The sequence below is a fragment of the Balaenoptera borealis genome (assembly GCF_965194805.1).
Source record: "Balaenoptera borealis genome assembly, chromosome: 9".
Classification (NCBI taxonomy): Eukaryota; Metazoa; Chordata; class Mammalia; order Artiodactyla; family Balaenopteridae; genus Balaenoptera; species Balaenoptera borealis.
In genome coordinates this window covers 63,964,243-63,978,371 of record NC_138873.1, presented here as the reverse complement: position 1 = coordinate 63,978,371, position 14,129 = coordinate 63,964,243, and the positions used below count along the sequence as shown (strand labels likewise).

General features: G+C 36.2%; 1 pseudogene across 1 annotated transcript; it reads right to left on the bottom strand.

Moving 5' to 3' along the window:
* Positions 1 to 8,122: 8,122 nt before the first annotated feature.
* LOC309634774 (meiosis-specific coiled-coil domain-containing protein MEIOC pseudogene) lies at positions 8,123 to 11,023 on the bottom strand (annotated as a pseudogene). The gene is made up of 2 exons: positions 10,936 to 11,023; positions 8,123 to 10,852 (listed from the first exon to the last, which is right to left on the bottom strand). The product of its transcript is annotated as a meiosis-specific coiled-coil domain-containing protein MEIOC pseudogene (transcript).
* Between the last annotated feature and the right edge of the window lie 3,106 nt (positions 11,024 to 14,129).

Sequence of the window (14,129 nt, the reverse complement as noted above, 5' to 3'; positions counted from 1 at the left end):
TTTCCAATCATTGATGTAATCATAAATGTTAGAGACATAAAGCACCTTAGAAGTCATCTATTAAGTTTCCTCATGTTGCAGAATAGAAAATTAATATACCAAGAAGCTGATTTTTCCAAGATCCTAGATATATTTAATGTCAAGGACCCAAGCCTCACAATTCTCAAGCCAGTGTTCTTTCTACTACATCAGTTTATTCAGGCACCACCAAAATATTTCTGGTGGTGCCTGAATAAACTGATACATAAAATACAAGTGATATTTAAAATACAAGTGATATTTCTGAAGAAAGACAGCAATTAACAAGGATGAGTTCATAAATGTTTGTCTTGCTCATTTTAACAGCAATGAAAACTCAGTGTGGCCACTGCTGAGGGTCTGTGACAGAGGTCTGATTTAGCCAGTCCCACAGCCATGGCCATTACAAGTTGCTTTATCATCCAGTTAATGCTTCCATCTTTATTAAGTAGACTGAAGTATTTTCTGTGTCTATAGCTGCCTGAATCTTACTGTTGCTCCTGCATTATTATTGATTCAATTAGCATGCTGATGGTGCTATGCATAATATTGACTTCGAGGTACCAGGGAATGGTAGAAATTATATATTTTGGTAAAAAAGTTATCTTAATATAAATATTTATCTAAACAATAAGTTTTCTAGAATCGTGAGAGTCTAGAGAACATTTTGTGTGTTTTTTATCAAAATGGCATTAGGGCAATTTTTTTTTAAACATGTATGCTATAAATTTATTTTTTCCAAGTCTGAGTTGTTTTACATTAATTAAAACTAGGACCCTCCTTTTCTTGGCGGGGATCGGGCGTGCGGGCCCGGTCCGCGTAATGTACGGAGGTAGAGGGAAAGGGCTCCGGCCCCCTCGGCGTCATGTCTTCGGTACCGGCGGCTTTCAGTCCGCGGGTTCTATCCTCAAGCGCCGGGACACAGGGGAAAAAAAAAAAAAACTAGGATATAAATAATATTGTCCCCCCAAAACTGATATTGCTATTATTTATTTTTTCCCTTCCTTAACTAGTGAAATTATTTCTGAGAATGTGTGAAAGAAATTGAGACTAAATATAAGATGTTAATAATACTTCTGAGGACTTGTAAGAACTCAGCAAATGTTAATTCATTAATTCTCAATTTGTTTTTTATATAATATTAACAATGTTCTTCAAATCCTAACATTTCTTTTATTATTTCCTTACGTCTTGTTGAATTCAATAGCTTTCTCACTTTAAGTCAGCAATTAATTCATCCTTTCTAATTTTTGCCTATATGCTATGGTTTTAATGTGGTGTTAACTATCACCATCAGGAACCTATTAATGGGCAATATGTAGATTGACAGATATTTTTATTGCATTATACTTCTGGATGATAGATATAAAAGTAAATAATCATGTTTACTAATATTTATATGATAGGAAAAATATATATTCAAACCAAAAATCTACCTTCAATTTTATCCAGTCCAATTCTCATTATGATAAAACATGCTAACAGAGTTTAATAAATGGCACACATTCTAAATTGAATGAATGTCTACAGAAAAACACATGGAATAGTAAACAAAGTTCTTATGTTCAGAAATTCAATTCTGATTGGCATGCAAATGTCAAGGTCTGTGAAAATTAGTCTTTTCCATTCATAAACAATGGTTATTCACAAACTTGTGATATTTCACACACATTCCCATCTTGGATTTAAAAATTAGCTTTGAAAATTACCTATTTCATTATTGCAGTCTATACTCATTTCCTAATTGTGATATTCTTTCAAAAACGCAAATGTCTTAAGTATTTACTTGATATTTGTTTTGAGGACAGCACTTTTTTTTAATATGACCACCAAAACATATTTTTTAAAAAAAGGTTAAAAAATTATCTCTTTTCTTCCAAATTAAATACAGGAAGTCCTGTGAGTAGAGGTTTTTCATGCAGTCTTGTTTGCCAAAGCCCCAAAACAACTTTTACTGAAAACATATGCATAAAAAGGGGTGCATAGTTATTGTTTGCTTTGTTTACACACAGAATTTTCCTGATTCTTCTCTATAATTCTAAATTGCAGCATGGCATTCTGTCTTGAAAAAAATAGCTGTACTCATAAGCTGCATTTTTCTTTTTTTGAAATGGCAAGAAGAAAATTTGAGTGGGCAAAATTTTTTTAAAAATCATTTTTAGGGCTTCCCTGGTGGCGCAGTGGTTGAGAGTCTGCCTGCCAATGCAGGGGACACGGGTTCAAGCCCTGGTCTGGGAAGATCCCACATGGCGCGGAGCAACTAGGCCCGTGAGCCACAGTTACTGAGCCTGCGCGTCTGGAGCCTGTGCTCCGGTACAAGAGAGGCTGCGATAGTGAGAGGCCCGCGCACCGTGATGAAGAGTGGCTCCCGCTTGCCACAACTAGAGAAAGCCCTCGAGCAGAAACGAAGACCCAACACAGCCATAAATAAAAAATAAATAAATAAATAAACATAGAATAACCATTAAAAAAGAAAAAAATCATTTTTAAATAACAAGATAATATGAAGTGAATAAAAAAACACTTTTTTTTATTTTTTTTTTCATGCTTCCCCAGCCTTCTTGAGCAGGATAATCTTGGTTTCGTACTCTTCTTTTTTTTTTTTTTTCTTCCTCAGCATATAGCACAGTGCTTGACACATCATGAAAGTTCAATAAATATTTGGTCAATGCATGAATGTGTGAGTAAAAAAATAATCTCATATGCAATTAACTACACTACAAGTGATTTCTTGTATGTGTCGTTACCCATTCTGTTTCAACTTTTATGGAAAAGTGACTACTGGAAATCCTTTTAGAAATTTCACCCAGAATGACTCACATCTGATTCAAATCAGAAGAACAATCAATTTGGCACCATCATAAGTGCTTTCAGATGTTAAAGGTGACAAAACGGGCAGAACTCCTCCTAACAGATTATGGATACCATGTGTGACAGAATTAAGTGGAAAAATGTTTGTAGAAATGCTGAAGTGGAAGGCATGTCACACCCATGTGGCTTGGCTGTGAGATACAATGCATTCACTGACATGATGGCAAAGTTGGGTGGCACATCACGTATGGCATATGGCAGGCTTCTGCTTCAGCAAATGCATACCACATGCCAAAGAGTGGTGTAGTTTCTATTGATTACTGTTTCTTTTTCTTTCAAGTGTTCAAATTAATATTAAAGTGTTTTTAGCAATCCAAAAAGGAACACAAGAAGTCCAAACACACGCTTTTAACTCATTCAACGGTGAATTTTTATATTAATGATTTGTCCACCTTAAGAACTGCATATGTGCATATTATTTCTCAAAATACAAACTAAGAAGGGTACTACAAGGAAAAATTATCTCATATTAAGTCAAAACAGAAAGAACCACTTTCAAAATTTTGAGTATACACATGTATACTAGTACATATCCTTTCATATTCTTCTTTATATTCATTTGTCACTCAACAAATTTTCATTGAGCGCATATGTTGTATTGAGTGAACACAGAGATCAAGCCATGATACCTTCTTTCAAGGAGCTTTCAGTCTAGATAGGAAAAAATAAATAAAAAGAAAATTAAACTACAGTGTGATAAGTACAGTAGGAACAGAAAAGGGGAGGGGAGGTTTCATGAAAAAGGTAAAAAATAGTTGGGAAAAATCTCAAAGTAGATGATTCCTATGATTAGATCCTTCGAAGAAAATACGGATCAACCACTTAAGAAGGAAAAAAGAATATTACAAGTAAAAGAAGAAGCATTTACAAAAGCAAAGAAACAATATGTTTTTTTAGGTACTGCAAGTAATTTAGTATTAATAGAGCATAGTGTATAGGAATATGGTAATATATCTAGAAGTCAGGGGCCAGAAACCTACTATATATTATGTTGACATTAGATTTTTATACTGAAGGGGAAAGAAAAACAGAAAAAGGTTTTAAGTAGACAGCAATGATCAGATTCACATATTAAAGAGATAAATCTGCAGGAGTTTTAAGACTGGGTAAAATGGATAAGAGGATGATGACATCAAAGGCGGCTGCAGTGGTCTACATGGTAATAACAAGGGTCCTACTAAGGTATTATCACTGGAGATAGAAAGGAGGGGGCTGCTCTTAGAGCCATGTCAACAATAGAACTGACAGGACTCAGTAACCAATTGGAAGCCTTCTGGCTCAGGGATAGAAGCAGTTTATGATGACTTCAAGAGTTCTTGCTTGGTGAACTGGTTAATGTAGGAAAAAGAGGATGTGAGAAAGATTTATTAAATATCATCTGATAAATGCAGTTTTGGAAATTTTGAATTTGGGGGGCCTATGGGCTTATCCAATCAGAGTGCTCTAGTGAAGAGTTTATTGTGTGGATTTTATCTAAGAGGAAAGACTTATTAGACTGGAGATAAGCAATTTGCTCTTGAACAACATGTGTATTTTTCCATTTTGGGGGTGCTACGTGTTATATATGTCTATTAGATCACCCCTTGGATTTTTTATGAAGAAAAATATTTATATTTGCTTTGCCAATATTTTGTTTAGGATTTTGTACCTATGTTCTTGAGTAAGAGTGCTTTATTCTAGTTTCTCCTTTTTTGTTTTTTAGTATTATCCTTATCTAATGTTATTATTAAAATTATGTTTGCTTCATGAAGATTGAGAGATTATTTCTTTTTCTCTCTTTGTGAGGAGTATATTAAAATTGGATTATTTATTCTTGGATGTTACCGTCTCTGTCAGGTGTTTTCTTTGTCAGAAGATGTTTAACACATTCAAGTTCTCTAAAGATTTTTAGGACTATTCAAATTTTATACATATACTATATATATTATATATTGTATATATTTAATATACATTATATATAGTTATAGATTTTACATTTATGAAGTTTTATATATATATAGTTGTCAATTTTAATACATTGCTTTTAAATGAATATATCTATTTCATCTAACTTCTCTAATACCCATGTATGCAATTGTCCATGATATCCTTTTAATCGTTTTTTTAATCCCTAAAATATCTGTAGTTAAGTCTCTCTTTCCATTCTTCATATTGTTTATTTCAACTAGGTTAGAAATAAAATTCATAAGCCAAACCAATATACTTTTTAGAATGAAAGAAGATGCTATTACTTACGCCATAACAACAAGTGTCACCCTAGAGTATCACAGCAAGATGGGACATACAGTCTCTGGGTGAATATCTAGTTAGCTTCATATTCTTGTCATTTGGCAGTGACATTTTTTTTTCAGACAATTCTTTTAATTTAGCCATTCTTGTGGTTGTGCCACGCAAAAAATAAAAAATAAAATTAATAATTTTTATTTTTAATAAAAAATAAAATTAGCCATATAATTTAAAATTAAAAATTTAATGCAATGAGAGGATGCTGTTATCCATATTTTATAGTTAGTGCTAAATACTGATTATTAAATAAGATTATATGTAACTTCTATGGGAAAATCTATCTATATTACAACTGATAATAAATAGGAAGATAGCATTCATTGAGGATTTACTGTATATGGACTTCATGCAATTCTCATTAAAAGCTGCACATCCAATATTATCCCCACTGGAAAGACAATAAAAACTGAGGTTAATTTGGTTCACAATCATATAGCTGGGAAGTGATGGAACTATTATCCAGCTTGGGTCTCTCTGAATTTGTCCATCTCAGAGTTACTATTTAGCATGCTGAAAATTCCCAACAATAAGTAAATAATCATTCTATACTCAAAAAACTTTTCAAAACATAATTAACTGTGAACCTTATCTTTAATATTAAAAAACTGCCTTTGGCTGTCTTATGAGCATTAATGAAATATTTATTCGTTGAAAAATTTTGTTATCTATTCCATATTAAGATAATAAATGCCTAGGAATTCTTCCACTAATGTTTGAGAACTTTTGATCACTCATTCATTTAGGCTAAACCTCAGAATGCAACAGATTCTACCGACAGTGCTAAGTACTGTTCTGATTGCTAGACATACAATGTTGAACTAAAGAGAGACAGCTCCCGCTTTCAAGGAGCTTCAATTGCAGAGGAAGAGAAGAGGGGAGAGCAGAAAATAATGAAGTAAGCCAACATATAATGAAATTTAAGGTCGTAATTAGTTCTAGGAATAAAAATGAAGTAGTATGAAGGCATAAAGAGTGACCAACATGAATGTGATCATAGATCAGATCTGATTGTATCGATGGAGGAAGTCCTGTGAAATTCTGCAGGGGAATAGAATGGGCAAAGGCCTTCCCACCAGGTGGGAAACAGACAAGTGCTTTCAATTTGGCAGCAAGACAGTCAGTAAGCAATAAGCATGGCAGGGGATAAATTTAAAGAGGTAAGATATAATATCCCACTCAAAGCGAAATGTTAAACATTTTCTGTTTTTGTTTATTACTAAGAACGATGCACAATATACTCCTCACCATCTCTGACCACTTGCTATCCTTCAGATTCATGATATTCCTGCTACCACTGGTACTCTGAAAGGAGCAAAATATACTTGGTAGTAAGAAGCTGTATATTCTTCTAGGAATAGAAGTTGAAGGGAGATTGATAGATGCACGATAGTTATGAGACACACAGCCTGAACTGAGGGTTGATAATGACTTTGCGGTGTGTTAATTTCTCTAGGCTAAACTATGCTCCCAAGAATTCCCTTTCTAGTATGTGCCTGGATGCAGGATAAAGAACAGTTCGAAAGATACTCTGTTGCAGTGGTTTGCGGAATCAAAGAAAGTAACAGTGCACACACACACACACATACATATACTTCTCCCAGTTGTTTAATCAAACACAAATCAAACACAAAGCATCTTCAGTTGTTGCTCTGAAGGGATTTATGCAGATGTAATTACCATTCCTAATCAGTTAATTTTAATGGTTCATCTTGGGTAGGTCTGACTCAATCATTTGTTACCCCTATAAAAGAGGACAAAAGCTTTCCCTGATAGAGAAAAAGAGAGGGCCATTAGTGAGCAACAGGCATTGGCCCGTGTTCATGGGGTTTCAATCGGCTTGTAATCCCTCCTTCTTGATTGCCTGCCCTGTAAACTTCAGACTTTAGCCAGCCCCCACACTAAATAAGCCAATCCCTTGCGATAATCCATATATCCATGTATCACCTACTGGTTCTTTTCCTTTGGAAGAATCTTGATAGATACAAGGAGTACTGCTCAGAAGTACTGAGCAGGGGAGACATCGAAGAACACATGGAAATATCTATGAATAAATTTTAAACACCTGCCAGAACCAGAAAGCTGGAGACCAGGTCATATAGTCAACAGTGAAGTACTTTCCTTTCCTCTTTACCTCTTCCTTTTTTTCAGTTCAAATTTGCTGAGGTCAGAAATTTTGAATGGAAATCTGGAGAAGACTTCTTTTTTTTTTTTTTTTTTTATTTAATAATTGATAGTATAATTAAATTTAAAAGAATATACACAAATGATTTGAACAGGTTTTATATTCAGTAACTTGCATGGTTTTTACACTGGCACTTTTATCCCTACTTTAGGAGAATCAGATGCATTTTCTTCCATATACTTAGGTACTAAGATTTCAAATTTATAAGTATGGTAGTATTTTAAATATTAAATTTTACATGAATATTGGGTTCATCCTTGTTTCCCTTTGTTCCCTAGGTATTATCCAGTTTTGTAAGGAAAACACTTTTATATCACAATCAAAACTATGTCTTGGTTACTAGACTGTAGCCATAATTGGGTTACAGTCACTTAGATTCATTATTTGGAATTATATTTACTAAGGCAGACCTAAATGAAACTTATCTTCTAGAAGAATTTCACATTTGCATTTACCTGCACTGCAGAATGGGTTTCAGCAATATTTTAGCTGTTAGGAAATATTTAATTTACTTAAACTTGTTATCTTTGACTACCCAGGAACCCCTAGTCAACTTTACCTTTGAGTTCACTTTAAACTACATCTGATTCATTCCAAATAGAAGATTTTTAAGTAGAAGTTAGACTTCATTAAGGTATTACCTTTAGATCTGAAAGAAAATTAATGTAATGAAATTTTCAAGTTTGACAAGTTCATTAACATTTTTTAGCATGTCCTGATACATTTACTTATCAGCTTTTTATTCTTCTTTCTGCTGGCATTTCCTTAATGTTTGTTTGCTTCACCTCTCCGGTTCACTGGATTGCTACTATTTAGGCTTTCATGGACTTTATCTTCACAGTTCACTATATCTTGTAAAGCCTTTTCCACATCTGTTTGGCCAGCTGTACTGGCTGGTTTTGGCAAGGTCATCTGCAGCGCACACCACAGGGTAGTGCGTGCTTTCCGAGTAGCCACACACATCTCTTTAATTGCTGAAGCAAGGGCAAAAACATCTCTGTCATCTTGGCATCTAGGAGCACCTTGCCTTTGCCGATTTGAAGCATTAACAATTTCGTCCTTTCTACGTGACTGTACAATGTGAATGGACTCCAAGTGTCTATCAAGAGCTGTAGAGATACTGGCATGAAGGGGAGAGCTTCGAAGCCGTTCCATTTTGCCCAGTAAAGTCACAACTCTGGCTTGTTCTCGAAGTTCATCCACAATTAAGCGATCAACTCTAGATGGGTTGGAGGTCAGCCTTGGAATTGGAGTATTATTAGTACTCGATACCTTTTTCCCTGGATAATTTTTGGTAAGGGCCAATTCAGTCTTTTTTCTCTCCTTTTCTAATGCTCTCCATTGTTCATAGCACCCTTCTAGACGAATATGAAGTTCACTGGCTGGTCCACTACGGGTTTTAATTGGTCTTTGAAATCCAAAAGTTGGCACGAAACCAGAAAAGGAATTATGACCATACATCATATCATTAAAATACGGGTATAAATGGCTTAAGTCATCATAAGAACACAAATCATAGGAATCCAACAGTGGAACAACTGAATGGCCAAACGGGTGCGTGGATCTTAGGGGAAACCCATTTGAACCAAGTTGTTGAAAACTCTGATTATGCCTGAAATCTCCCATCATATAATTATTAGAAAAGCATGACACCTGTGTGTGATTCACACGGCTATTAATATTGTTGTCTCCACTTCCCTGTCTGTGGCTATTAAAATGAGCCTGTAACTCCAACAGATCTTGATATGTATTTTGAGATAAGCTATCTAAATGCTTTGGCCCTTCCTCAGGGTCATAATGGCCACTCTGGGGCATAGCTTGAAAATTATATTTATTTACATTTTCAATGATCCCATACTGCTGAGCTGAATAGTTATCACAAAATCCATTTGGCTGCTTTATTTTTTTATCAGTAACAGATTCAAAGAGATTTTCTTCTCCAGTCTTTGTCAGTCCTTCCATGTGACTGACAGATTGAATTCTTTCTGCACCATTGTAACCAAAATCACAACTAGAAAATGCTGAAGGGTTTTCTTGGCAATACTTCTGAAATAAATTGCTATTTGCTGTTAAATTTGTAGATGATAGTTGCGGGAAATCTGAAGAATGGTTAAAACCTTTTGAAGCTGCACTTAAATGAGTATTTAATTTCATCAAGTTACCTTGATTTCGATAAGGAATACGAGTGTTATTTTTTGTTTGGACATTCATCCAAGTTGGTCTGTTTAAGTTGATACTGCCTGAAGATGCTGCTGAGTTTGCTAGTAAATTCATTGACCTAAAATACTCAGAATTTGGGGGGTCAGGTTTAGTAAACTGTTGCTTTTCTGTGACATTAGCAAAATCATTATTAGCTGGACAAGCTGTGTGAGGTTTTAGTCCATATTCTGATTTTAAGCCAAAATCAGCAATAAATGCTTCCTTTGAAAACTGTTTTTCTGTCAGATGTGGTATAGTTTTTGGAAATGTGAAATTCTGCTGGTCAGGTATTGTCTCCTCCATTTTTTTCTGATTTGCTGGTTTAACCTGAAATAACTTTGTGTAGGTGTCTGCTTCTACAGTTGGTGTTTCAGGTGTGCCACTGGCTAATTTTTTACTATCTTGGACACTAAAATTTGAACACTTATTCAGCTTAGCCTTATTAGGATGAGCATATTCTGGGTATCTACAATAATCTGCATTTTCATTGTATCTATTAAATTGGGAAAGAAACATCTCTGCCCTCTTTTGCTGTAATGGTGCTTCAAGACCTTTAGCACATATTTTCTCTCTTCCATAAGAATAAGTATCAACTCCTGATTCTTTCATGATGTCAGACAGACCAGTGTATGGTGTAAAACATTTTTTGATAGATAGATATTCTTGAAATGTCATCTTAGCTGTATCATTTGTCTGAATACTGTAACAGTTAGAATGATCACTTCGTGAGGGGTACATCCATTGTTCTTCAAGGTCTAAACCAGTAAATCCATGATAAAGTTCATCTATTTTTTGTTGTGGTATCAGATTACTATTACGCAGGTACTGTTTTTCCACTGCTGACACAGATTCACCAGTATAAAAAGCTTGCTGAGAGATGGCTGTATCTATTGGCCTTTTGCTTTCTGTTAAGAGGTCATGGTGATCTGCAAATCTGCTTGTGTTCACTGGCCAAACTGACTTTAAATTGGAGAAGCAGGTCCCCTCAGTGAAATATGGCTGTGATTTATCTTGCTCTTCCAAAATGTTAGACACAAGTCCATATAAGTCTGTTTCACTACCATAGTCATTTCTTTCTGTTTGAATCCTGCGATTTGTAGCAATCATAGAAGGAAGAGGAGCCAGTCAACATCACGCTGTTGAAGACATCTGTTAGCCGACTGCTGGAGTCGGCACCGAGGTTCCTGCAGTGATTCGCACCTGCACGTAACGCGACTTTCGGCCCCGCAGCGCGGCCCGGGCGCCCCGTCGGGGCTCCTAGCTGGTGACCCGGCCTCTCCCGCCCGGCCCGGCCGCCTCAGAGACCCGCATCCAGGGATGCGCCCGCTCTCAGTCTCTCCTCACCGTCGCTGTCCTCCAAGACCGGCCAACACCCGGACCCGGACCGTCCCCGCCGGTTACCTCAGGTCCCTCCCTCAGGCCTGAGAGGTAAGAGGGCGGATGGGCGTCTCCGCCGTTCACCTCCATGGTGCCCCCCAGCCCCTCCTGGGCTAGGCACAGCTCCTGGGGTATGGGGGTGAGGGGGAGCGTCGAGGCCCGGCTCCCTCAGCCCGCACCCCGCCGCCGCCTCCGCCCCCAGCGCTGCCTGGAGCCGGTCTGTCTGGAGAAGACTTCTTTACATGGTTTGTAATTTGTTTCATTTAAAAGGACAAAGACAACATGACCATGCCCCTAAAATCCAGATATATTATATTAGTTTTATATGACTGCTGTAACAAATTAGTACAAATTTAGTGACTTAAAACAACACACATTTATTACTTTACAGTTCTGTGTATGGGAAGTACAAAACAGCTCTCACTGTGCTAAAATCAAGGTAACAACAGAAATCAGTTCCTTTCTGAAGGCTCTAGGGGAGAATCCCTTTCCTTGCCTATTCCAGCTTCTATAGGCCCCTGCATTCCTTGGCTCTTGGTCCCCTTCCTTCATCTTCACAGCCAGCAATGGCATGTAGAGTCCTTCTCACAAGGCATGACTCTTTCTTTTCTGCTTCCCTTGTCCACTTTTAAGGCCCTTGTGATTGCATTGGACCAGATAACCCAGGATAATCTTTTTATGTTAAGGACCGCTGATTAGCAAGCTTTATTCCATCTGCATCCTTAATTTCCCTTTGTTATATAACATAGCACAGTCACAGGTGGTGGGAATTTGTATTTTGACAACTTTGGCAGGGGAGGGAGGTTGGTAATTATTTTGCTTACCACATATGTGTTCTTTATTATATGGATATGAATAACTAAATATTCCTGCACTTCTTTTCATTACTTGATAAGACATAACTGAGACAAATGAATCTCAACTGACAAGAAATCACTCCTGTAATTATAGAGATGGGAAAAACTCAAATTTGACCTATGTCCAAAGATAGAATTTACCTTTTTATTGCTATATATCTTAACATAAATTGTCATTTTCATCTGGCATTCACTTGTTTTACACAAAAGGCATTATCATTAGAGTGGAGTTTAGTATAAATATAATTTTTCTATAGCTCTAATTTGTATCCTGTATTTCTATACATGAGTTTTCCAATATATTGCTAAAAGGTAGCTTTTAATGTGAACAGAATAATAGGCAGTTGGCCTCATATTCAAAGCTATTTCAAAAAAGCATTTACTTAAAAAATGTTAAAAATGGAGGTCATTATACAAAATTCACTCCAAATGGCTTCTTAGTCAAAGAGAGATAATTAGGTGCTTCCCTGAAGAAAGTGGCATATTAGGAAATTAATCTCCATGGAATTGGTAACCTTTATGAATTCAGTGATTTTTCAGTTTTTATATTTGATTATATAATCTGGAAGCCTCCAAATATCAGCAAATCCACAGGCCCTATTGACAGCTGCGTGAACAGCTAAGCAGAGGAAGGGAAACAGTAAAATTAAAAAAAAACAAAAACAAAAAACCCTCAATCTTAATTTTACCATCAGGATTTCAAGGCAGTTTTGAAAGCTTGAGAACTTTCTTGCACATTTCAACTGTACTAGTCAAAAACTATGATTTAAAAAGGAAGTGACTTGAAATAGGGACAGGTAGGGATGAAGAGGGAAGTGTGAGAACGGGCAGTGCGTTAGTGCTACCTGTGAAATGTTCAGAAAAGAAAGAGATCAATTAGCTTAAAAGGTTTGAAACCTATTTTGGCATAGTTTTGAAGACAAAAGAAAAATCATCCTGCAGAAATACAGTTCACTGTTGAGAGGTGATGAGCAATGAACAATGAATTCCATCAGTTTTGTAGGCAACATTCCTTCTCCTTCATAAAGTACTATCCATTATTAATGAGCACTATTTCTGTGTGTGAAAGAACTGTTTGAAAAACATTAACATCATCTCTTGGATGTGATTGACATTGTCATTCCTTTCATTTTGCTGCTGGCAAGAGGCATCCCTGTAGACTTATGTGCATCTGGACATTACTAATATCCTCCTTGTTATGCACTCTGGGCAGCTGTGATATGGAAATTCTCAGCATTGTATTTTATGGTTTATTTTTCAGCTTTTACATTGTGTTCTGTTTCAAAATGCATAAGTCAAGCCTTTTTGTATGCAATGATCAATCAGAAAAATTATCCCTTTCCTAATCTGACTCTTCTCCAAATTTTAAAAAGATGTGCAATGACCGTCTGCTAGCCAGGCAGTTATTTAGATCCATGTCTGTTCATGGTATTTCTTTTTTACCTTCCACTTTTCAAAGCTGATTACATTTTTAATTGTCCTGTTGCAAAAAAGGACTGTAGCTACTGTCTACTTGTTCAGTAACACCACAGTGCCGACTAACCCACCCACATAATACCTTTTAATCAGCAAAACTAAAGGTAACAAAGTCAAGGATTAGAGGAGTAATGGATCCAAGAAAAATAAAATTAAGCACCAATCCTCTTGACTTTTAAATATGTAAGTAACTAAGCTTTTTTCCTCTCAGCTGCCCTGCTTCTCCCTCCTCACAGCCCATATGCACACCCACACAGAGATCTGTATTCCTAAGTGTGGCTCACTTACTTCATATGAACACACCACAAGCCGATCTGTTTCTTTGTACATTAAAAGCCTATCATGAAGTGTGGACTAAGCATTTTCAGTCAGCTAATGCTGAAAACCTTTAATAGATGGAGGTGCAACACAACCACCCCCCATTCTCTTTTTTGATATTCTGCTGCCAGTTCTGCCAAATGTTTGGATTGTCCTAAGAATTCACCTTAAAAAAGGCTCCCAAAAGTGTGTTTTACCTTTTGGGATATCAATAAATATAAGGTTAAAAAAAAAAACGGTGGGGAGGACTCGTTCCATTGTAAAAATAACGTGGGGATGTTCTGTTTCAGTACTTTGGAGTGCCTCAGTGCCAGATGAGCTCTCATAATGCTGACACGAACCAGGATTTCCTAAGAAAGGTATTATAATTATATGGTTTTTCTTAAAATGATATTACTTTAGAATATTTTCACCTCACAGACTGTCTAGAGTTATTAGTGTTTTATGGAACACATTTTGGGAAATTCTGATTTAATTGCGTCTCCCTACTAAGCATGTTATTATACTCATGGGACCTATTCTAGGGAAAAAAGAAAAACGTTTAC